Source organism: Acartia tonsa, chromosome 7 (assembly GCF_053477335.1).
Source record: "Acartia tonsa isolate MP-2025a chromosome 7, ASM5347733v1, whole genome shotgun sequence".
NCBI lineage: Eukaryota > Metazoa > Arthropoda > Copepoda > Calanoida > Acartiidae > Acartia > Acartia tonsa.
The window spans coordinates 42,895,646-42,916,378 of NC_137266.1; the positions used below are offsets into that span (position 1 = coordinate 42,895,646).

Below are 20,733 nucleotides of genomic sequence, written 5' to 3' on the forward strand. Positions count from 1 at the left end.
GTGATTAGTCAGGTTATTGTTGAGATAGTTTAAGATGTTTATGTTGAAGTCACCAAGTATATCTACTGTTGCGTTTGGGATTGATTTATTTTTGTAATCAATAATTTTTTTAATGTCTGATAGGAAGTTATTTACGTTAGTAAATGTGTTGGATGGAGGTCTGTAAACAGAGGATATTAGTCTGTTTGCATTTTTGAGTTTAAGGTGAATAGTTATTATTTCCGTGTCATTGTTAATGAAAGTGCACTCTTTTATTATGTTAACATTTAGTTTTTTTTTGGACAATATGGCAGTCCCACCACCTCTTTTATTATTCCTGAGGATGCTGGCAAAGTTGTAACCTGGTATGCTGAAATTTGTGTGATTACTCCAGACTTCAGTGAGACAGAGTATGTCAATTTTGTGGTTGATTTCTTCTAGAAGAACAGTGAGCATATCACTGTTCTTGTCTAGTGAGCGGATGTTTAAGTGACCTATTATAAAATTATTTATGTAGTCTGAGTTAAATGAGTTAAAATTTATATAGTTTGCTTTGTAGTCATTAATGTTGATGCTATATACATTCTCCACTATTTTAAGGTCATCTATATTGAATTGTGATTGTAGGTAACCCTGTCGTACCTGCATCCCTGTGTCTCAAGTTAGCTACCCCCTGTTCGCTAAGGAGGCGTATGTATAACGAAGACATTCGCAGAATGTGAGACACTGAAATGTGAAATATTAAGTAATAATACTTAAAATCATATTATTATGTAGTTTTGTAAAGTTGAAAATAATTTGAGGAATTTTATGACATGGGTCGTCGCAGTTATAGGTATTAAAGAGAAGTATAGCTTACATTGAGATTAAATATTTATTAGTGTATGTAGCAATAAAAAAAAAATTTATTTATTTATGTAGCAATACGGTGGTTAATAATATACCGTTACAGAGGTCTGCACTAAAAATTTTAGTTATTATATATGATAGTTTGTTTATGTTGAGATTAATATTTGTTGGTATGTAGCAAATTCATAATACAAGTAACATAATATAAAGAAAGAAAAAACGACTTTTATTTATGTAGCAATAGTGGTCAAGAGAAGATTGTAGCTAATTAAATAATTGTTGGTTTGTAGCAAATTCATAATACAAGTAACATAATATAAAGAAAGAAAAAACTACTTTTTATATGTGGCAATAGTGGTTAAGAGAAGATTGTAGTTAATTAATATTTGTTGGTTTGTAGCAAATTCATAATACAAGTAACATAATATAAAGAAAAGAAAAAACAAACGACTTTTTTTATGTGGCAATAGTGGTCAAGAGAAGATTGTAGTTAATTAGAAGATCCATATGCTTAAATAATAGGTGTTCTAGTTGAGAACAGAATTTTAAGTTTGTAGAAGGAAGTAAGAAGTTTGTAGGCTGGAGAATTGTATTGTAGTTGGTAATGTAGATTTATATCAGGATCTTTGGTTTTGTAGATGTTGTATGATGTAGATGGTTTAATGGAAGCGCATATCCACTTGACTGAAAAAAGGAGATTGTTAGAATAGATTAAGTTTACAAGTATTGAAATGAAAAAGAAAATTTTCCTAGAGTGGCACTCTGTTATAAAAATCATAAAAAATATGAATTCAATTATAGACTTGAGAGTTATTGTATGTAGTTTGAGTGCTGACATAGAATTTTTTCTTACATATTTTGTAAAAAGTTTGTATTCATTAAAAACTTAGGAAATGGAGCCACTCTGTAAGAAGTAGTTATTGTTTTTTGGAATAAGGAATATATGGGGTAGATTGTATGCTTTTTATATCCTCCTTGTATTTATTGTAGAAGGCGTCGATTTCTGAAATGTCCGTCCATTTTTCGTTGTATTTTAACTTCAAAAAATAGCGATTTTGGTGAATGCCGAGTCTGGTTTTTATCTTATCTTGCGTACGGATTGTATAACTTAGCTTGTTGATGCGATTAACCGCATCTTTAGCACAGGTCGGGATCGCTCTGTTCACTCCTAAGCCTAATTTTTTACCCAGTTGCGCCGCCCCTTGGAAGATGGCCTCTGATGCATAGATTTTGGTGTTGTTGTCTATATTTAGAGGATTAGGGGGGATGGTAAATTTGATAAGAGTTTTGTTTTTGTCTTTGGCTGGGATAATGGTGACCTGTTTGGGCTCAAATATCCTGCTTTTGTTAGCTAAGTCAATGTTCTCTGCGTCAGTCAGTTCTGTCTTATTTTTGTGTGTTTTGTATTTTTGTTTGATGCCTGTGGATAGAAGCTGTGTTATGGTGTTTTTGCTTTGCTCAACTGTGGCTTCACCCTTCAGGGTCAGAAAGTAATCATTCTTATTTTTTTTAAATTCACTACGGATTCTTTCTTCCCTTTTCACCCCTTCTCTAAAGATGCTTAAGTTATCTTTGAATGCATTTGAGATGTTTAGACGCATTTTTTCAATTTGCCCCTTATTTGATTTAACTTGAAGGTTGTCAACACAGTGGTCAAGAATTCTGCTAAGAAATTCTTGCTCGTAGTCAAGAAGAATTAGGTTAGTATCTGTCATGATGATATGAGTGTGTGCAGTGATTGTTGATCTGTGTTAAGTGAGATTATTTATTTGTAGAATGATGGAATTGGCTATTTGCTTTTATGAATGCTGATGTTAAAAATTTAAGTATGTATTACTTAATGTTTGCTGTTTGAAGTATTTGTTTAAAATTTCAGTGTGTTCACTTTAGGTTTAATCACATGACTAACTGAGAACTGTATTCTCTGAGAGCTGAAACTAAACTGGCGACAAAATATCCACTGTGACAATATCCATGTATTATATATCCATTTTTGTCTGTATTTGTAAATTTTTTGCAAATAAAATCATATTACCCGGATCTAAATACATAAAATACAGGAAGGGAGGGTTCCAGGAAAAACACAAGAGTCCCAAACAGGGGCGTCCAAGCTTTTTTTTTTTTGGGGGGGGGGTAAAAATATTTTAAGGGGGGGTAATTCGTCTTTGGGGGGGGTGGGTAATTACCCCCCCTGAAATCTGTTGCCAGGGGGGGTAAATTAAGTTTACCCCCCCCCCCCCAAAATTTACCCCCGGGGTAAAATTTTTTTTGGGGGGGTAATTTAAAATTGTTTGGGGGGGGGGGGTAAATACCCCCTCCTAAATGGGTAGAGGTAAATTTTAAATGGGGGGGGGGGTAATCACCCCATTACCCCCCCCCTTGGACGTCTATGGTCCCAATAGTCGGAGTGGACAAACGCAGAAGTGTTAAAATATTAATTTAATTAGGTATTTCTATACAGGTTAGGTTAGGTTAAAATATGAATATACAAATAAGCCCTCCGCAGGGGTTAGGCATTTAAACAACCTAAAAAATGGTTTAGAATAGGTTAGGTTAAGTATCCACTCCTGCGTTTGTCCACTCCGACGTTTGGGACTCCTGCGTTTGTCGTAGGACCGAAGGGAGGAGACTTTAGACTCGAAATTATACTGGTACCATCTACTTTGTTAAGAACGTTGGGTACTTTAGTTAAATCTTGATTGGTTGGTTCAAACTAGTAGTGTACGAACTTTTCAACCATAATTTAATCTATAGGTGGCGTTACAGTGACTATCATTCATCATTGGGATTGAACATCATTTTGTTGTGCAATTGTCTTATCCATAAAGATCAATATTATTGGTTAGTTTAAAACTTAAATAATTATTTCAGGGATCTTAAGGGATAAGACGATAATTCGATATAATCCCCAATGATGATAAATATATAGATTTACACCTTCTGTAGATCCAAATGATTAATCCTAATTTTTTTTCCAGTTGAAAACAAATAATTTGTAAGTTTTAAGGCCAACGAATAAGAGAATGTTTAAACGTTGGGTACCAGTATAATTTACAGTCTAATGTTACCGTCCTCTCTGGTTTAGGTTCTGCTTGTAAATTTTCTCGCAGGGATGATACAACAGCTTAAAAACTTGCACTATTTAATAGTTGGCAAAAATATTTTTAAGTACTTTATATCTTTCCTTTATCACAAATGTTTTGAATCTGTAGAACGATTATATCATTCCTAAATTGAAAAATAACTGGTAGTAACAGACGTACATTTTTGAAAAAGCTCTGCAGACAAACTAGGCAGGGAGTGGACATTGGACTGTAAATTACACTGGTACCCAAAGTTTTATAACTATGTTAATGTTATAAGTTGGTAGTAAAACTTTTGGAACTTTTATCAAATTCTGATTGGTTGATTCCAAACTATTAGTGTTTAAACTTTTCAACCAATAAATTTTATATAAAAAAATGGTAGATTTGTTTATCACCATTGGGGATTTACATCAACTAAACATCCATTGGCCTATCCCTTAAGATTCCTGGGATAAACAGACAATAAATGGCATACATTAAGAAATATCTTTTGATATTATATTCTTTTGGGAGGATACGGCTATTTAATTCTAAGATATTTAGCCTATATTTGTATAGTTGTACTTAGGATATATAACTAAAGGCTGCGCCCCTCGCCTCAATTAAAAATAGCGTAAAACATGCCCTGAATCTAATAGTTATTTATCACAACGTATTATAGACAGCTTTCCGCGGATATTGAATAAAAAAATTATAAGATTAAAACCTGATATGTTAGCCCTCCGAGTGGCCGAAGGCACGGTCTAACAAAATAGGTATTACTTTTATTATTATTTGTTATCTAATATTCGCGGAAAATTGTCTAATACGATGCAATACATGGTTTTTGTATGGCTGTTCTAATCTAGCTGATTTTAATCAGTTTGGAGCCATACTGAAAAAAGTTGTCCCGCCATGAAGAACTTAAATTGGCCGTTTGCGAAATATTAAATGACAGACAAAATGTCACTTAATTTTCGTTAAATAACAGTTTTTCCATTACACAGACATCCTAATACTTTTGTAGAATTATGAATATCCTTTTTTTATTCTTAGATTGCTATTAGTTATTACTGCGCTACTTAAGAATAAAATTTGGGGCCTTTGATGTTAACATTTTAGTTTTCTTTTTTGTGTATTTTTTTGGATGTTCATTCACTTCCGCAAGTGTTTCATGTTTGCAAAAAGGTACAATAACAAAATATAAAGACCCTTCCGAGCTCTGAAAATTTTATAAATAAATTCAAAACAAGGGAAGGTTAGTTTTTTCCCATAATTAGCCCGTGTGGGGGCCTAATCCCCAATCCTGCAGGGCAACCCAGTACCCATTATAACCCAACCTAACCTGACCAAATCTTAAACTAACAAACTAATAAACTAAAGACGAGCCTCCCCCTTTTTTTTCATAAAGAAAATGTTAACTGTATGTCCCCACCCCGTGGACCTTGTGTCGACTTTTAAATTGTGTCTTTGAATATCAGCCAATAGCGTCGCAAATATTAACACAGCCAGGTCGCTACAAAAGAGCAGAAAGTAATTTGCTAGCAGACGAAAAAGGTCCCCAACACTGGATACAAATAGTTATCTTGATTGTATGTATATCTACCAGAGATCTAAAGGGATAAGACAATGGCCGACACATTGATGTACATGCCCAATGATGATAAACCAAACTACCCCTTTTTAGCCACACATGAGCCACACATACAAAATTTATTTGCGGAAATGTGTTCACACCCTGTGTAGGCGGATGAGGAATTTAGTTTTGAGTCATATGACCTTGGAAGTTTTTCTGGAAGTTTCTTTCTAATCTATACACAAATTAATAATTAAGGATGACAACATCCATTGAAAGCAAAGCTCCACATATCAGATAGACGTACAAACGAACATTAGTCAGAACAAAATGCAAATAAATCATAAAATTGACAAAATATAGGATTGTTCAATATGAACATATGAAAGATTTTTTAGATAAATTTAACTTTCATTGTCCTCTCCCTCCTTTGTTTCACCTTTTCCTACTTTAGACCACATAAACAAATCTCCTCCTTATGTGTAAAATTCTGCTTTTAGAAGCTGATAAATATTGGAGAGAAGAAGGAGCTCTAGAATAATATTCAGGGAGGGAAGGGACATTATATTGTAATTCATAATTGCACCCAAACATTTATAATCATACTCTCTCTCTCTCTCTCTGTTTAAAAGGGATACTTTTGTTTATAATTAATGAGAATTTACATCTATTTACCATCCACTGGTTTATCCCTACAAATCTCACTGTCTGGCTTTCAGGAAGGGAAATGACATTGGACTGTAAATAAAACTGGTACCCAAAATTTTAGAAACTCTCTCTCATTTCTTGGCTTAAAAACATTAGGTACTATCATAAAATTCTTGCTTCGTTTAAACCAGCCGTGTATTGTCCAAATTTTTAAGCAAAGAAGGGATGATTTGTTTATCATCATTGGGGATGTATTTACATCAATTTAACATCCATTGTCTTATCCGTGGCTATGAATATAAGATGAATAACAAGGTCAAAGAAACCTTTATATAAATAAACATTGAACAAATATCCCAGAAACTTTGAATTTACCCCCTTTTCAGTCCGTTGCACGGTGGGGCAAGCACAAAATTTAGAGGTTCAGGTTTTTTTTAGATCAAATAAGTTAGTTTTGAACTTTACTAGTGGCGTCGCCTCTAGCCTCTAGGAGCTTCGTCGTGATGGGAAGTCCAACCCCAACTCGCCTACTCACCCAAATTTTTTTTAGGGGAGGAGGGTGTCCCACAGCCAAGAAAAAAGTTTAAAACCCCCACAGGACCAGAAGGTATATTCTTTTAAAGGTAGAATCCAAACGGTTCAGTGGTACCAAGATCTTAATCTTAAGCCGGACGGACGGACGGACAGTCATCAAGCTACTTTGATAAGTTACTTAGATAAAAGCCCAGCTGGATTTTCAATCTACTCTAATAATCACTTTAAGGTCTAAATATCAATGTATCATTTAAGTTTAACTTTACCCTCTTTAGTTTTTATTATCCCTAGTGGCTGAGCCCCTAGCATCTAGGGCTTTGTCTTTAAAGCAGAAAAAAAGCCTAAAACCACCCAAAGGGTTGAATCCTTATACTTAAGTAAAAGGATGTCTGTGTGTTTGTACCGAAGGATCTCGCTAACCGCTGAACCGATCGGGTTCTCCTTAACAGGGTAGATTCTCATAGGTCCCGGGAAGGTTTATAACTATTTTGGGGGAGGGTACCACCACCATCCCAAGATAAATCACAAAAAATCAAAAAAAATTACGTTTCTCGTTTTAACAAAGAGAGTTCAATGAAACATAACGTCAAACGCAACTAGACATTTAAATATAAAAAAAACATTTAAAGTGCCATTAGAGGCCTCTAGGGGCGTAGCCGCTTGTATAGATATAAAATAACAAAAAAAAACAGTTATTATAAAACTTTGGGGACTATTATTATAAAAGCCCATTGTTCGCTCTCTCTGGGATTAGAACACCGCACACATGAAGTTGTCGGGAAGTTTCTAAAAAAGTTTTTAATGTGCTCATCAGTTATACTGTGCATGATTCATAGAAATCAGGAAGGGAGGGGACATATGGAATAATTTAATTTTCAACCTTTTTAACCGATTAGCCAAATTCACATATAAAATGGGGGGGGGGGGGGTGTTACACCCTATATATATATACAATAGCAGAATTAGACCACGACCGTAGCGCATCCGATCGTCGTCGGGGAGGTGTTAGGGGCGCGATATAAATAGTTAGAGTAGGGAGAAAGCATTGCCCCAAAAACAGACGCAACTCATTGTAAAGTAAAAAAAAATATTATTGGGATACAAAATGATCAATTGTTATAGCCCGTGTCCCTGTACATGCCTAACCTTCAGAAAAAGTGTGATTTTATTTTTGCACAGATTATGTCGACAGTAAGGAATTTGCTGAAAGTCGTAATAGTTGATATAATAATAATATGCCATTTTTCAAATTCATTGAAGAACCTGGTCAGGAAAATAGCCTAAAACAATATCAAGACGTATAATAAGCTTCCGTGAAAAGAACAAGCTATTTGGATTAGGATTCTTATAAATCTTAAGAGGCAAACAAAAAACACCTTATTACTTTTTTTTATAGTACTAGCGAGCGACTACCACGTACAAGCCTCTAGAGGCAATTAAGGTGAATTTCCCTGAAAAGTATAACAAATTAAGACCAGGTTTTCTGGAGATCTTTAGCTTTAGACAAAAAATCTTACTACTTTAAGTTATAGGATAACAAACTGTATACTTTTATTCTTAAATCTTACCAACAAGATAAATTATAGAGTAAATACATCAAAAATTAAATAAAAAAATAATATTATTAGAATATTAACTGTACAATATTATTTTCTTAAAACAGAGGAGTAAATGTGAAACACTGCACTATGTAGCTTTTTTTTATCTGAAAGGTCAGTCTTTGTTACAGGTATGTGTTCATGTAGATTATCATCCTCAATTAGATTTATAGCTCCTTCAGGTTGACAGAATCTTTCAGATCCACCATGTACTATCATAGCAAACTTTGGTTGATGTAATATTATTATATTTCTACAAAATGCATCAAAATCATTTCGTTTCATCTTACTCAGCTCAACATGAATGCTTGTCTCATCAGCTGAATAAATTAGTGAATGCTCATCTCCCCAAGCTGCAAATTCATGTTTATGATCAATGTTTTCATCAGCAAATACAATAAAATTCTTGAATTTACTGAATGCATCAAAATCTGGTGCATGCGCCATATTGATATAATTGATATGTCTTGGCTTGTATATTATATATTTCAACTTTCTCCTTTTGTCAATGTCATAGTAGCTCCAAGATATATCAGCAAAATTTCTAGAAATGTTTCTCTTTAGATCTTCATATAATTCGCTATTTTCTAATTTAATTTTCTCCGCAACTTGTAAAATTTTTTCTTCTCTAGGTAAACTTAGAAACTCCTTTGTATTTGCCTCTCTGATAATATCTTTAGAAATTCTTGAGTATTTTACAATTCCAATACTCTCATCCTGGTCAAATAATTTGTATTCATCTAATATTGCCATAGTTAAGGCAGAAATATCATATTTATAATTATGATAGTAATGACACTTTGGAGCTTCTCCTTCAGGATAAATATATTTATGTAGATTTTTATCTTCGATTGCCACAGAACTATTTAGATTACAATTATCTTTCATGAAAATAATAATTGCAAAAGACATTGTTCTAAGTACTATATTCTGCATATGGTTATCCCAGGTGTTGGAATCTGTACAACATATGATAATGTTCCTTGCTTGAGCACCCTGGAATTCATGTATATTTGTTACCAATACTCCTTCAGGTTTTACCATGTATGCTTTAAAGTCTCTGAGTCTGACAACTGGTATAGTCAAGGAAAGGTGTTTGTTCAATAATTTTAAGGATTCAAACAAACTATTACTATCATACTCGCTTGATAGAATAACAATACTTTCTTTAGGTTTATGTATAAAATATTTGTTTACAGCAGCAAAAACTAATAAACTTTGACTTATGCCATAAACATTTATGTAGTAAAAGTTATGGGTACCCATGATGTTAGTATCAGGAGGACAAGATATTTGTTTGGTAGTATCTTGTACTAAAGCTTTAGCTAGATTGATAATTTGTTGACTATTCCTCATATTTTTGGTGAGATTAACATGTACAGCATTATGATTCACTTTCATAGTTTCTAACCACTTAACTTTCTTATTTTTGAAAACTGCTCCATCATCTACTTTTAAGTTAACATAAATTGTCTCTGTAGAGTCAGGAAGAACAAAATTTCCAATAATCATTTCATCAATGAATAAATGATCACAATTATTATCTCTTAAAAATCTGTTTAATGCATTGATTATCTCAGTTGGTCCAGTACTGCTGCCAATCCCCAAATCTTTACTAGTAATAACTCTGATATTATGATAAGATTCAAAATCTCTTGTAGCTATAATGTCCATTACAGAAGATTGAGTTCTGTCAAAATGTTCATCAAAATTATGTGAAAGTGCTGTTAGATCAATGTAAAACAATTGTTCTTTCCTATTATCTATTGCACATTTTTTAGCTCTTTCCTTTAGTACATATGTTTTACCAGTACCATAGTTGCCATCTATGATAAGGAATTTAGCTGGAGAGTGTACTGCTTGCAGTTGTTCATTGTTGAGCAAGTATTGAGTCTTTTTGTCATCTACAATGTCTGTTAGTGCCTTTTGTTCATTGGTTAACATGGGATCAGGTAAATCACTCTTTTCTGATAGCCCTTTAGCCTTTCCTATTAATGCTTTATGTTCATTGGTAAACATGGAATCAGGTACATCACTCTCTCCTGAAATGCCATCAGTTTTTCCAGTGAATGCTTCCTCAGTTTCTCTGCTAACTGTCAATGGATCTGATATCAATTGATTAAATTTACTTGAATCTTTAATTGATATGTGATAAATCAATTCAGCTACAAGTTCTTCATATACTTTTTGATCAAAATATTGAGACTTAATAAGTTTGTTATTAATTAACTGCTTCAACCAAGGTATCTCATGATCAACATCTTTTTCTAGAAGAATAAATTGCTGACAGCTGCCACAGGGCATTGTTGAATAAGCAACACTCTCTAAATAAGGAACAAATGCAGCTCTGACAAAAACCCAATTTTTTGAAAGCCTACCTCCAAATAGTTTCTGCATAAAAGAAAAATGTTGTTTGGTTTGCTTTGAAGCATCTTTTAGCAAGTTGAGTTTTTCTTTTTGAAATTTTAGTTTATCACTAGAATCATTTGAACCACGTTTGACCTCTATGTTTATGATAGCACTATACTCAGGAACTATCATGATGGTGTCCCATTCAGTTTTTTTTTCTTGGATGCTAATGTTAAAAAACTGATATTTGTAAAAGTTTTCTAGTTTATCCTCAGGAATATTGTATAGGACTTTGCTCTCAAAACTATTATAACCTTTTTTGATATTTTCAGTTTGATTTTTTCTCTTAGGACTTGTACTAGAAGAACACAGATGTTGTGTAGTTTTATTCTGTATATCATATTGTTGGTTTTCAACCACTTTTGAATTATGTTTGAAACCTTGCTTTCTTAAAACCTGATATTCACAATGCTAATATTTCATTTGTTAAGAAAATGGCAAAATCAAGAAATGACAGAAGATAAGTAAAGATAAAATGTTTCAACAAATTGTCTAAGTTAAGAATAACTGAAGAAAAAGTTATGCTAAAACAACAAGTTTTTGCCAAGGCAAATTTAGGAGATATGAGTGATTTCTTTTATTGTTCTTGTTTTAAAAATAAAATTGGATATAATGGAAGAGATAGTTCTCTTTCTATGTCCAACCCCTACATGGGGTCTAACTTTAAAAGACCTATACCTATTTAGCTCTAACCATGTATGGCTACTATATATGGTTGGATTATTGATTTCTCAACAATTTACTTTCAAATGTATTCCTGGCAAATTTAATGAGGTTTGTAATATCTCCTCAGCTCCCCTTCTTATATACAAATATTTTGAATAAGGGGGCAAATTACATATAATTAATTGTAACAAAGGTTTACCATAGGTTAGGTTCAGTTGAATTCTGCACAACTTAACCCTGAAGAGGTTAGGAATAGAGTAAAGGTAGAATTATAGATTAAACAGAATTATGTTTCCCCCTTCTCTTTAACAATACTGATAGTTTGTTGTAAATCTAGTGTTCATTTACATTACTTTTCCTTTCCACTGACCTCTCCCTTCCCCTTATTTTTTTTACTTTTTATAAAATAACAAGTGGGAGAGGTTTTATGATTTGATTTTTGGATTTTATGCATAAAAGACAAATAACTAATGCAGCCAAAAAAATCCTATATCAGACATACTGAAAGAAAACACAGATGTATAAACAAAAAACATACATACAGATGGTCAAGAAAACTAGTTATTGTAAAATCATAATGAATTAGCCATGTATCTTAAATAGCCGCCAATAAAAATCATATTCGTGACTTTCAACAAAAAGCTAGATAAGCAAACAGAAGGCCTACAAATATAAGATTATTATTTACAACCTTTTTCTACCCTATATTATAATTAAGGTCACACATTGCCCAACTTGAAAAGTCATAAAGTTTGGGATCTGTATGTTGCATTGAAAAATATGAGATTGGTGGGCACTTTCGCCCCCCCCCCCCCCAATCTTCTAGGGTTATAGCCCCAATAAATCTATTTGATATATTTGAGTATTATGTATTAGTTTGAGATAAGCTAAGATGTAAAATATTAAAATAAAAACATTCCTTTTTAAACAGCCAGTTCTGTGGGCTTTGAAATTCAGATGGATTTTCCCTCCACTTCTTATGTTCCTCAATACATGACTCAAGTTTTTTATCTGAATAATCTTCAATGTCAAGGATCTCCATTACTCTTTTCTCATGCTCATTAATTACTGCATATTTATCCTTACCTCTTTTTCCTTTCCCTTTTTCTACTAATTGTTTGATACAATCATCTGATTGAAAACTATTCATTATAAAAGTCTGTAGAGTTGATTTTCTTGCTGCATTGACAAGCTCATGATGTAAATGTTCTTCAAGATGTTTATCCATAATCTGCGCTTCTTGCTGTTCTTTACCCTCTTTTCCTAGCACAGTTGGTTTCTTGGGTGTTACAAAATGATTTGGAATTGCTATAACCTTACAGTCAGGATCAAAATAATAATCAGCTACTTTCTGTTTTATTTCTTCAATCTTTTCTTTAGTGAAAATTCTCTGATTTTCTCCTGCAGGTCCATGAAAGTTTATACTCATTTTACCAAATTCTTCAGCTAAATTTAATGATTGATTATCTTGCAATGATAAAGGGAAAACTCCAAATTGTAATCCACAAGTACACTTAGTAGAAGGAATTGTAGACTCAATCTCAACTTCATTCTAAATATATTCTATGTTAATCGTTATAATATTTAGGTCCCTATCCAAATCTTAATCTCTCATAGGGAGGGTTAGGGGGGAGTATTTGTATAGTTTAAAAAAAAAAGAATTTCTAATTATAACACAATCATGGTAAAATTCACTTAACCCCTCAATGTAGCAACCTTAGATTTATGTCCTTTATTTCCTGAATACCTATAATAACTGTTAATAACTGGGTTAGGTAAAATTCAATTCATTAATTTCTATTATTAAATTCTTTATTTCTGTATATTAATAGAGTGGAATTTTGGCTTTTTATTATCTCTTAAATGTAGCTGCAATGATATATGTATATTATTCAAAACTGTATAAATGCTCTATGTGAATAAGGAAGTGCAAGAAAAATTTAGATAATTCTTTCATTTTGAGCAAAAACAAACTTAGAATATTAACATCTATTTAAAAAAAAGGTTTAAGAAAAGTACTTTTATGAATTTTAAAGATTAAACGATTTTTAGCTGCACATAAATGCATTTTAGGAAAGTGTAATTTGTCTTTATTACACATTTCTCTTTGGCAAATTCATTTTTAGTAATAAAAGCTTTTTTAAAACTGTGCACATTAAAAATATTACAAGTTACTTTTTAAAAATTAATTTGAATATCTAAAAAAATATGAAAGTTATATTAATATTAAATTTGCTTATATTTAAAAACGTTTTATTACAAATTACAGATTATGAGTTAATATCTTACAATTAAAGGATTAAGGAATAAAATAAGGGTTGGGGATTAACGAATATGAGCGATTATCAAGGTAACTATGCAAAAAAAAATCTTTTTTATTTTCAATGAAGGATTTTTGAATAAAATTTTTATTGTGATTGGTAGAATATTTTAAAGTTCGTATTAAGATTTTGTTTTTAAGTAAATAATTCTTTTAAATCCAACTTTAAAGAACAAATTTTACCAGAATAAAGCATCATACGCACTTTTTGAGATTTTCCTAGGTTTAATTTTTTTTATAACAGAAAACAAGGATGTATAATTAATTTTTCTGTATTCATTCTGATTATATCAGAAAATCAGAAAAATGTATCAATTTTCAATATTTTGTTAAAGTCATAAAATGTCTTTTTACAAAATTCAAGAATAAATACAGAATACATACCTTCATAGTATCACTGCCAGGACCTGCACAACCTGTGTTTTCATCCATTTTAGTTCCACTTCCTAATTCCTCCATTTCTAAATAAAAATTCCATAGAGAAAATAATAAAAGAGAGGAATCGAGGTATTTGGGGGACTAAAATAGGCAGTGGGCCTATAGGCCTATATTAAGCAATTGCCGCGCTGAATTTTTATTGTTATTCCACCACTTTTCAAAATGGGAATATTTTAAAATTAGATGTAATTTCAAGGCAATTATAGTTGCTGTTTGAAGCATACATCTGATTTTTATAGGATGATATAGAAATATTTTGAATTATTATCCATTTTGATAAAACCTATTGAAAAAATATAAAATTATCATTATTAATTTCTTATAACTTTGCTACTGACTTTAATCATTACACACATTATTAGTTTATAAGATATATATTGCTGTCTATCAAACTTTTATTTCTTAATAAATAAACGTTTTTACAAATTCATATAAACATTTGACTGTAAATCATAATAGTAAGTTTTTCAGTGCCATCTAGCTTTGGATATAGAACTAGAATATCAAAGCATTCATCTATTTTTATTTTGTCTGTATTTTTCTTGTTTTGGATTTTTGTCACTAAAGGGCCAAACCCTGAGGACTAAATAACATCACTTGAAAATGTTAAAAATATTGTAAAAACGAGTATTGTCTTAGAAAAAACGTAGATAGCATTACAGATTATTCACTAATTAAGATTATTCAGTTTTCAAATTTTTTATTTAATATTTAGCCTTAGTTTTTATGTATGTCTTTGAAGTAGACAACTAGCGAAACTGGTGGCTTAGAGCTGAACTATTAATTTTTTATTAGTAAATATTTAAAAGTTTTATTATGTTAATTAGATTTAAATATTGCATTTAGGCTAATTTAAAAAAAAAATTTCAATCTTAAAAGAGTTATCCTCCCATTTTTAAACTAGGCGTAACATACTTTCCTGCCAAACCAGCACCACAAGCGGCTATTTGTTTTTTAATATTCTAAATCAATCTTTATTTTAATTATTTTCCTTATAAGTTTATTTTTAAAAACCAAAAATTATAGAATAATAGTAAAATATATTATATTTTTTTTTATATATATAGTATAGGTTATGATTAAAATGCAAAAAGCCGCTAGATGTTTCACTTAGTAGCAGACGAATTATTTTAATACTTCCCCCAACAATTGTTACAATGAAAAAGGGGTGAGTATTCATGCTCTCATCCTTTTTTCTTATGCTGCACAATTAATTTTGGAGCTCTTCTATCCAGTAGAAATAAGCAATTTTTATTGTAATCAAATTTTAATTTTAATTAACACAACTACATCAATTACCGTTTTGAGTATATTTTTAATCTTTGTTCCCTCAGCCCTGACAACCCAGGTTGTCCTTTGTATACGTGATTCCTTTATTTAGTATACATTTTTGTTTACAATAGTATACATGGCCTTACTCTAAAATTGTATCAATTTTGTTATACTATAGTATAGAAAATTTGTGGGATCTACGATAGTATACCATCGTTATGCAAGAATTCTTACGAGGGTACGAGAAATGTTGTTAGTACGAGAGACATATATTATATAATAAAACCATTTTTCGGCCGTGATTCTGTAGGTTAGAAAATTAGTATGAGTCATTGAAAATTAATACAAATTAAAATTAGTACGAGAAGCAAAAAATGTATACTACAAATTTAAAAAAATTTCCCAGGTAATACATAGTAAAAGTAGAATTTTTTTTGTATTATGAAAATCATACAATAGTACAAATGTGGTTCTTCAAGGGTTAGAAAACTCATATTTTCTCAAAAAAATATCATAGAGTTAAGGGAGATATTTCCATGACTTAAACTATTCATAATGATAAGAGTACATGAGATATTCTCATCTTTTACTTCTATAATGGAAGCTCAGTGAAGAGGTTCTCATGTTTTAACTCTTATCATGGCTAGGCTATGATCCTTTCCATGCTATACTGAAGTTGATTAGGTTTGGTATACTGGTGTCTATAGTTTAGATTTTGTAATTATTTAAAATGAAATATTTTAAAATACTGAAATAAACAATGAAATGAGAAACCAATTTGAATAAGATTTACTTATTTGATTTTTAAACAACCATATATATATTGGAAACCCCAAAAAAACAAAGTTTTTCTAACAAGTGAGAGACACCTAGCAGCAAAAATTTGAACTATATCAGGTAGAATTTTTTTTGTATTATGAAAATTATACAAAAGTACTATTGTATTATGTTTTTGTAATTTTGTACAGTCCCTTATTTTTTTCTTGTACATGTTGTATCATTTTTGTCTACAATAGTACTTTTATGGTTTTTTTCATTAAGTAACATATTAAGTCCCAAACATAATACTCTAATTATTTTTGTTACTTTCAGGACATATTGAAATATTCAGTAAAGTAAAAAATGTTTGGACTCTGCCAAATTTTTGAAATTAATACTATTGTACAAAATAATAATACAAGATATACAATCAGGAAAATGGTATTAGTCCAAATATAAAAAAAATAGTGTACAACATATACAAAAAAAAATATACTAATAAATAAAAAAAACACAAAAGTACTATTGTATACAAAATTGATACAACATGTACAAGGGGACTTTGCCAAAAAAAATTTACTGTACAAAATTTTAAAAAAAATTATACAATAGTACTTTTGTATGTTTTGTATAATTGTTATAATACAAAAAAAAATTCTACCTATACTAGGAACAACCTGGGAAATCATGTTCACTATCTCTAGTATTGTCCATTAACATGTTTTTGTGATGGCCTAAGTGTTTGAGGTTTCTGTCTATGAAAAGGAATCATCATTTTAGGTATTAATTTGGGGACAAAGTTATGCAATTATATGATACTCATGACTCATCTTAAGGTTACAAATCAGGGAAGAAGAGATAGACCTATGGACGAAGTATTAATTTTTGACCTAATTATTTTTTTATGAAATAATGCCTTTGGTAGCTTAACCTTTAGGGAAGTATTCGTAGTAAATGAACCAAAATCCTATGAAAGGCTAGTATAATGAGATATGCTAAAAAGATATGTAGATGATTTCTCCAAATGAATCCAAGTTGCAAAGCCTTATCTAAACAAGAACCAGGTATCTCATTGTAAACAAGTTTAATCACTGCAGAAGCTAAATATAACAGCACTACTGTAACTACTCTCTGTCGACAAAACTGCCTAAAATTAGTTACAATTTGATTACAATTAAAATACAAAACAATGAAATATATTCCACAAGCCATAACTAACCCCATCTAGTGGCGAGAAAATAATTTTGGTAAACAGCTAATCTTAGCATAGGTTGAAAAGAAACAATTTATATGCTCCTAGAGGCCTCTAATAGAGTAGTTGCGCTACTTGAAAAAAACGAATAATTCTACTCATTACCTAACAAAAAAAAGAACTCCAAGGCTATGTTATTACTAAGGGGAAAAGCTTTTATATTACTAAAATAATAAATCTACTTTACCTAACACCAATATCTTCCTTCCTTTGATTTACTTTTCATTCATTTTTGTAGTCAATTTTCAAAATATTTTGAAGTTTATTGGTATGAGACATTAGATAACAGGAAATATGATCAGAGATATTAAACATAAATTTATATAAAAATGGTCACAAATTATTTTGAAACTTATCACCAGTACAAATGAAAACTAATCGAAAATAAAAATGCCAGTTTTAGAATCAGTAAATGATTTACACAAGTAATGCTTTGAAAAATATCTCTTGAAAAGTATTAGTTGCGCTCCTCATAAAAATGAATAGTTTAATACTGACCTAAACACAGAGATAACACCAAGGCAAGGTTATTCCGTTTGAGCAAAGCTTATCTACAAATAATATAATAAATTGATGGATTTAAAACTTTAAAACTAATGATTTGTTTAAGACATTGATCAGCTGCTTATAGACAAATTTTTCCTCATAGGGGGGGGGGGGGGGGGAGAGTTTTTCGTGTTTTTTTTATTTCAAGTTTGGCTAGGTTATATTAGTTAAGAATCTTCCCTGCAGGGTTAATGTTCCGCAGTGGTTAGGCAAAAGGAAAATCTGTGTAATAACTAACACAAACTAAAAAACCACCCCCCACCCGCGACAGCCTTGTTTGAATTTATTTTAAAATAAAGTGGTATTTTTTTGTGCTCTATTTGCCACTTTGCGGGAAACTGCCAAGATTAATATTTTCAGTATCGCTTTGAAACCTATTCATATCAGGTTGATTAGAACCGGTTCTCAGCCATTCTGATAAATTATGTAAAACCTCGCATCATATCCAGTTTTCTACGAATACATATGAAAATGTATTATCATAAGATTAAAATCAGTTTTTTTTTATATCCGCGGAAAACTGTTTATAATACGATGGGATAAATAAATATTACTTTTCTGTCTGTAAAGTGGAAAACAATTGTTTCTCGGCTGCAATCAATGATATCATTCCTTTTTTTTTTTAAATACGATATCTGTAGGAAAAAATCTAAATAATTGTTTTCTATTAAATATACTATTTCAATAACTTAAACTAAGCAGTAAAAACATCTTTCAAAAAAAGATTGATTGTGATCTTATTTACATATTTGCTTCGCTTATTTATGGATGTCGCAATTCTTGTTAAAGTCTTATTTGTTATAATCTTATGTAAAAGTTTTAATATTTACCTTTTAAATAAAAAATGTTAATTATTACAGGCTCTTGTCACGACATTAAAGAAACAACTAAAATGTAAAATATATCCCTTCCTTATCTTTCAGTTTAATTTTCAATAGGACGTCACGTGGCAGATGCCAGGGCTCTAAATTAATTATTGAAACGTTTGGACAATCAACTTAATGAACTAACTAATCAAAATACAATAAAAGTCCCCAATGTTAAGCCAACGAAAAAGTAAACTTTATTACAAAACTTTGGAGTGTAATAAAAAGCCCCATGTCCCCTCCCTCCCTGGGCAGATGCGCATTTAGTCGCATGGCCGCGACAGCGGAAAAGAAAAATTAAGCTGCTCGATGTGGCTGCATTTTTCTCTTTAAAGGAATCAGCAGCAGAAAATTTGACAGCAGTGTCTAATTACAGTTGTGAAGCTGCCAAGTCTTTTTTTTTAATGTCCAAATTTCCAGGCATGGAATACAATGATTAATTATTCTAATTTGATATTATTGCTATATATGTAAACTAGCGGCTACGCCCCTAGAAGCCTCTAGGGGCACTTAATTTAGGAGTGGGAAAAGTCGACCTCATCCCATTTTAAATTTGAGTTTCAAAAGAGTAAAAAAAATTTGAGAGGAGGGGGGTGAAAACACCCTCACCAAAAATAGTTTAAAACCTTCCCAGGACCTATAAGAAGCTTCACTGTAAAGGAGAACAATATCGGTTTAGCGGTTAGCGAGATCCTTCGGGACAGACAAAAAACGCTTACTACTTTATATAATAGGATGTCTTTGAAATCAACTCAAGTAGAACGTATTTTTGGCCTCTGCCTTTGGGTGTAAGTAACAAAGTGTCTATATTTCTTTTTGTACATCAATTAAAATCTCGTAATAAGCAGTTTTACGGATGCTATATGCTTTGGACGAAATAAGTAGTTTTTTTTCAGTATGGCTTTGAAACCGATTTATATTCGCTGGATTAGAAATGGTTCTCAGCCATACTGAAAAATTATCTCTAGCAGTGTATTATAAACAATTTCCCACGAATATTAAAATAAAAATCTTAAAATTAAAACTAGTTTTCTAAGCCCTGCAAAATATGGCGGCTCTACGGCTCCCGGCTCCTGCTCCGGCTCAATTATTTGTTTCTGGAATTATAACAGTGCTAGGTCTATACAAGAGAACAACTAGCAAAATGTAAACTAAAATGTTTTGAAAACTACATATTGATCTTATAACACTGACAATAAACCAATAGGACATAGATAATTTGCCGCCACTTTAACCCTTTAGTGAAGAACAAACCAAAATAATAGAAATTACAAACAAAAGTTTATAAAGCCTAATTGAGAAAGCAAAGTTTAATGAAATTTTTATCTGATACTTTTTTGTGTGTGACTTTTTATGAACTTGACAGCCAACTCTATGACATTAAAGCATTGAAGATGATTAAAGTCCCTCCACAGATTATGACGTCATACAATAGATTAGCCAATGAGAGGCCAGTGTTGACCAATGGTAAAATTTATGCTGACCTTTCATTGGTTATCTTATCGTATGACGTCATAATCTGTGGAAGTTCCTTTAACATCTTCTAAAGCATTACAGATGGAAAGAAGAAAAGATAGAAGGATAGACATACATAAACACTTAGAGAGTATCTTTGCTTCTTATCAAAATTTTCACAAAAAATGAAACTATAAGAATTCAGCACATTTATGTATCTCTTTATCTAACAGACATATCATACATTGGGTCAACCAATTGACAAAATCATTCGGGAGATAAGACGGATCTTAAAAATGTTATCAGAAATATTTTAGTGACGGTAAGATGTGAGATATGTGGAAACATTCGGATGGACAAGGTAAGATACAGATAAGCCTCGCTTCAAAGTGGCAGGTTATAGAGCTGCTACGCCATAGAATGAAACACATGTTGATTGAAGGATTAATGTCTTTATTGTTTAAAAGTGCAACATATTTGGTGAACATCTGAACTACAGGT

The 20,733-nt window shown here is 31.4% G+C and overlaps 1 protein-coding gene across 5 annotated transcripts in view; it reads right to left on the bottom strand.

Moving 5' to 3' along the window:
- The window catches only part of LOC145323806 (uncharacterized), a 247,976-nt gene that overhangs the window by 159,594 nt on the left and 67,649 nt on the right, over positions 1–20,733 (bottom strand). The gene's annotated exons all lie outside the window — the stretch shown is intronic.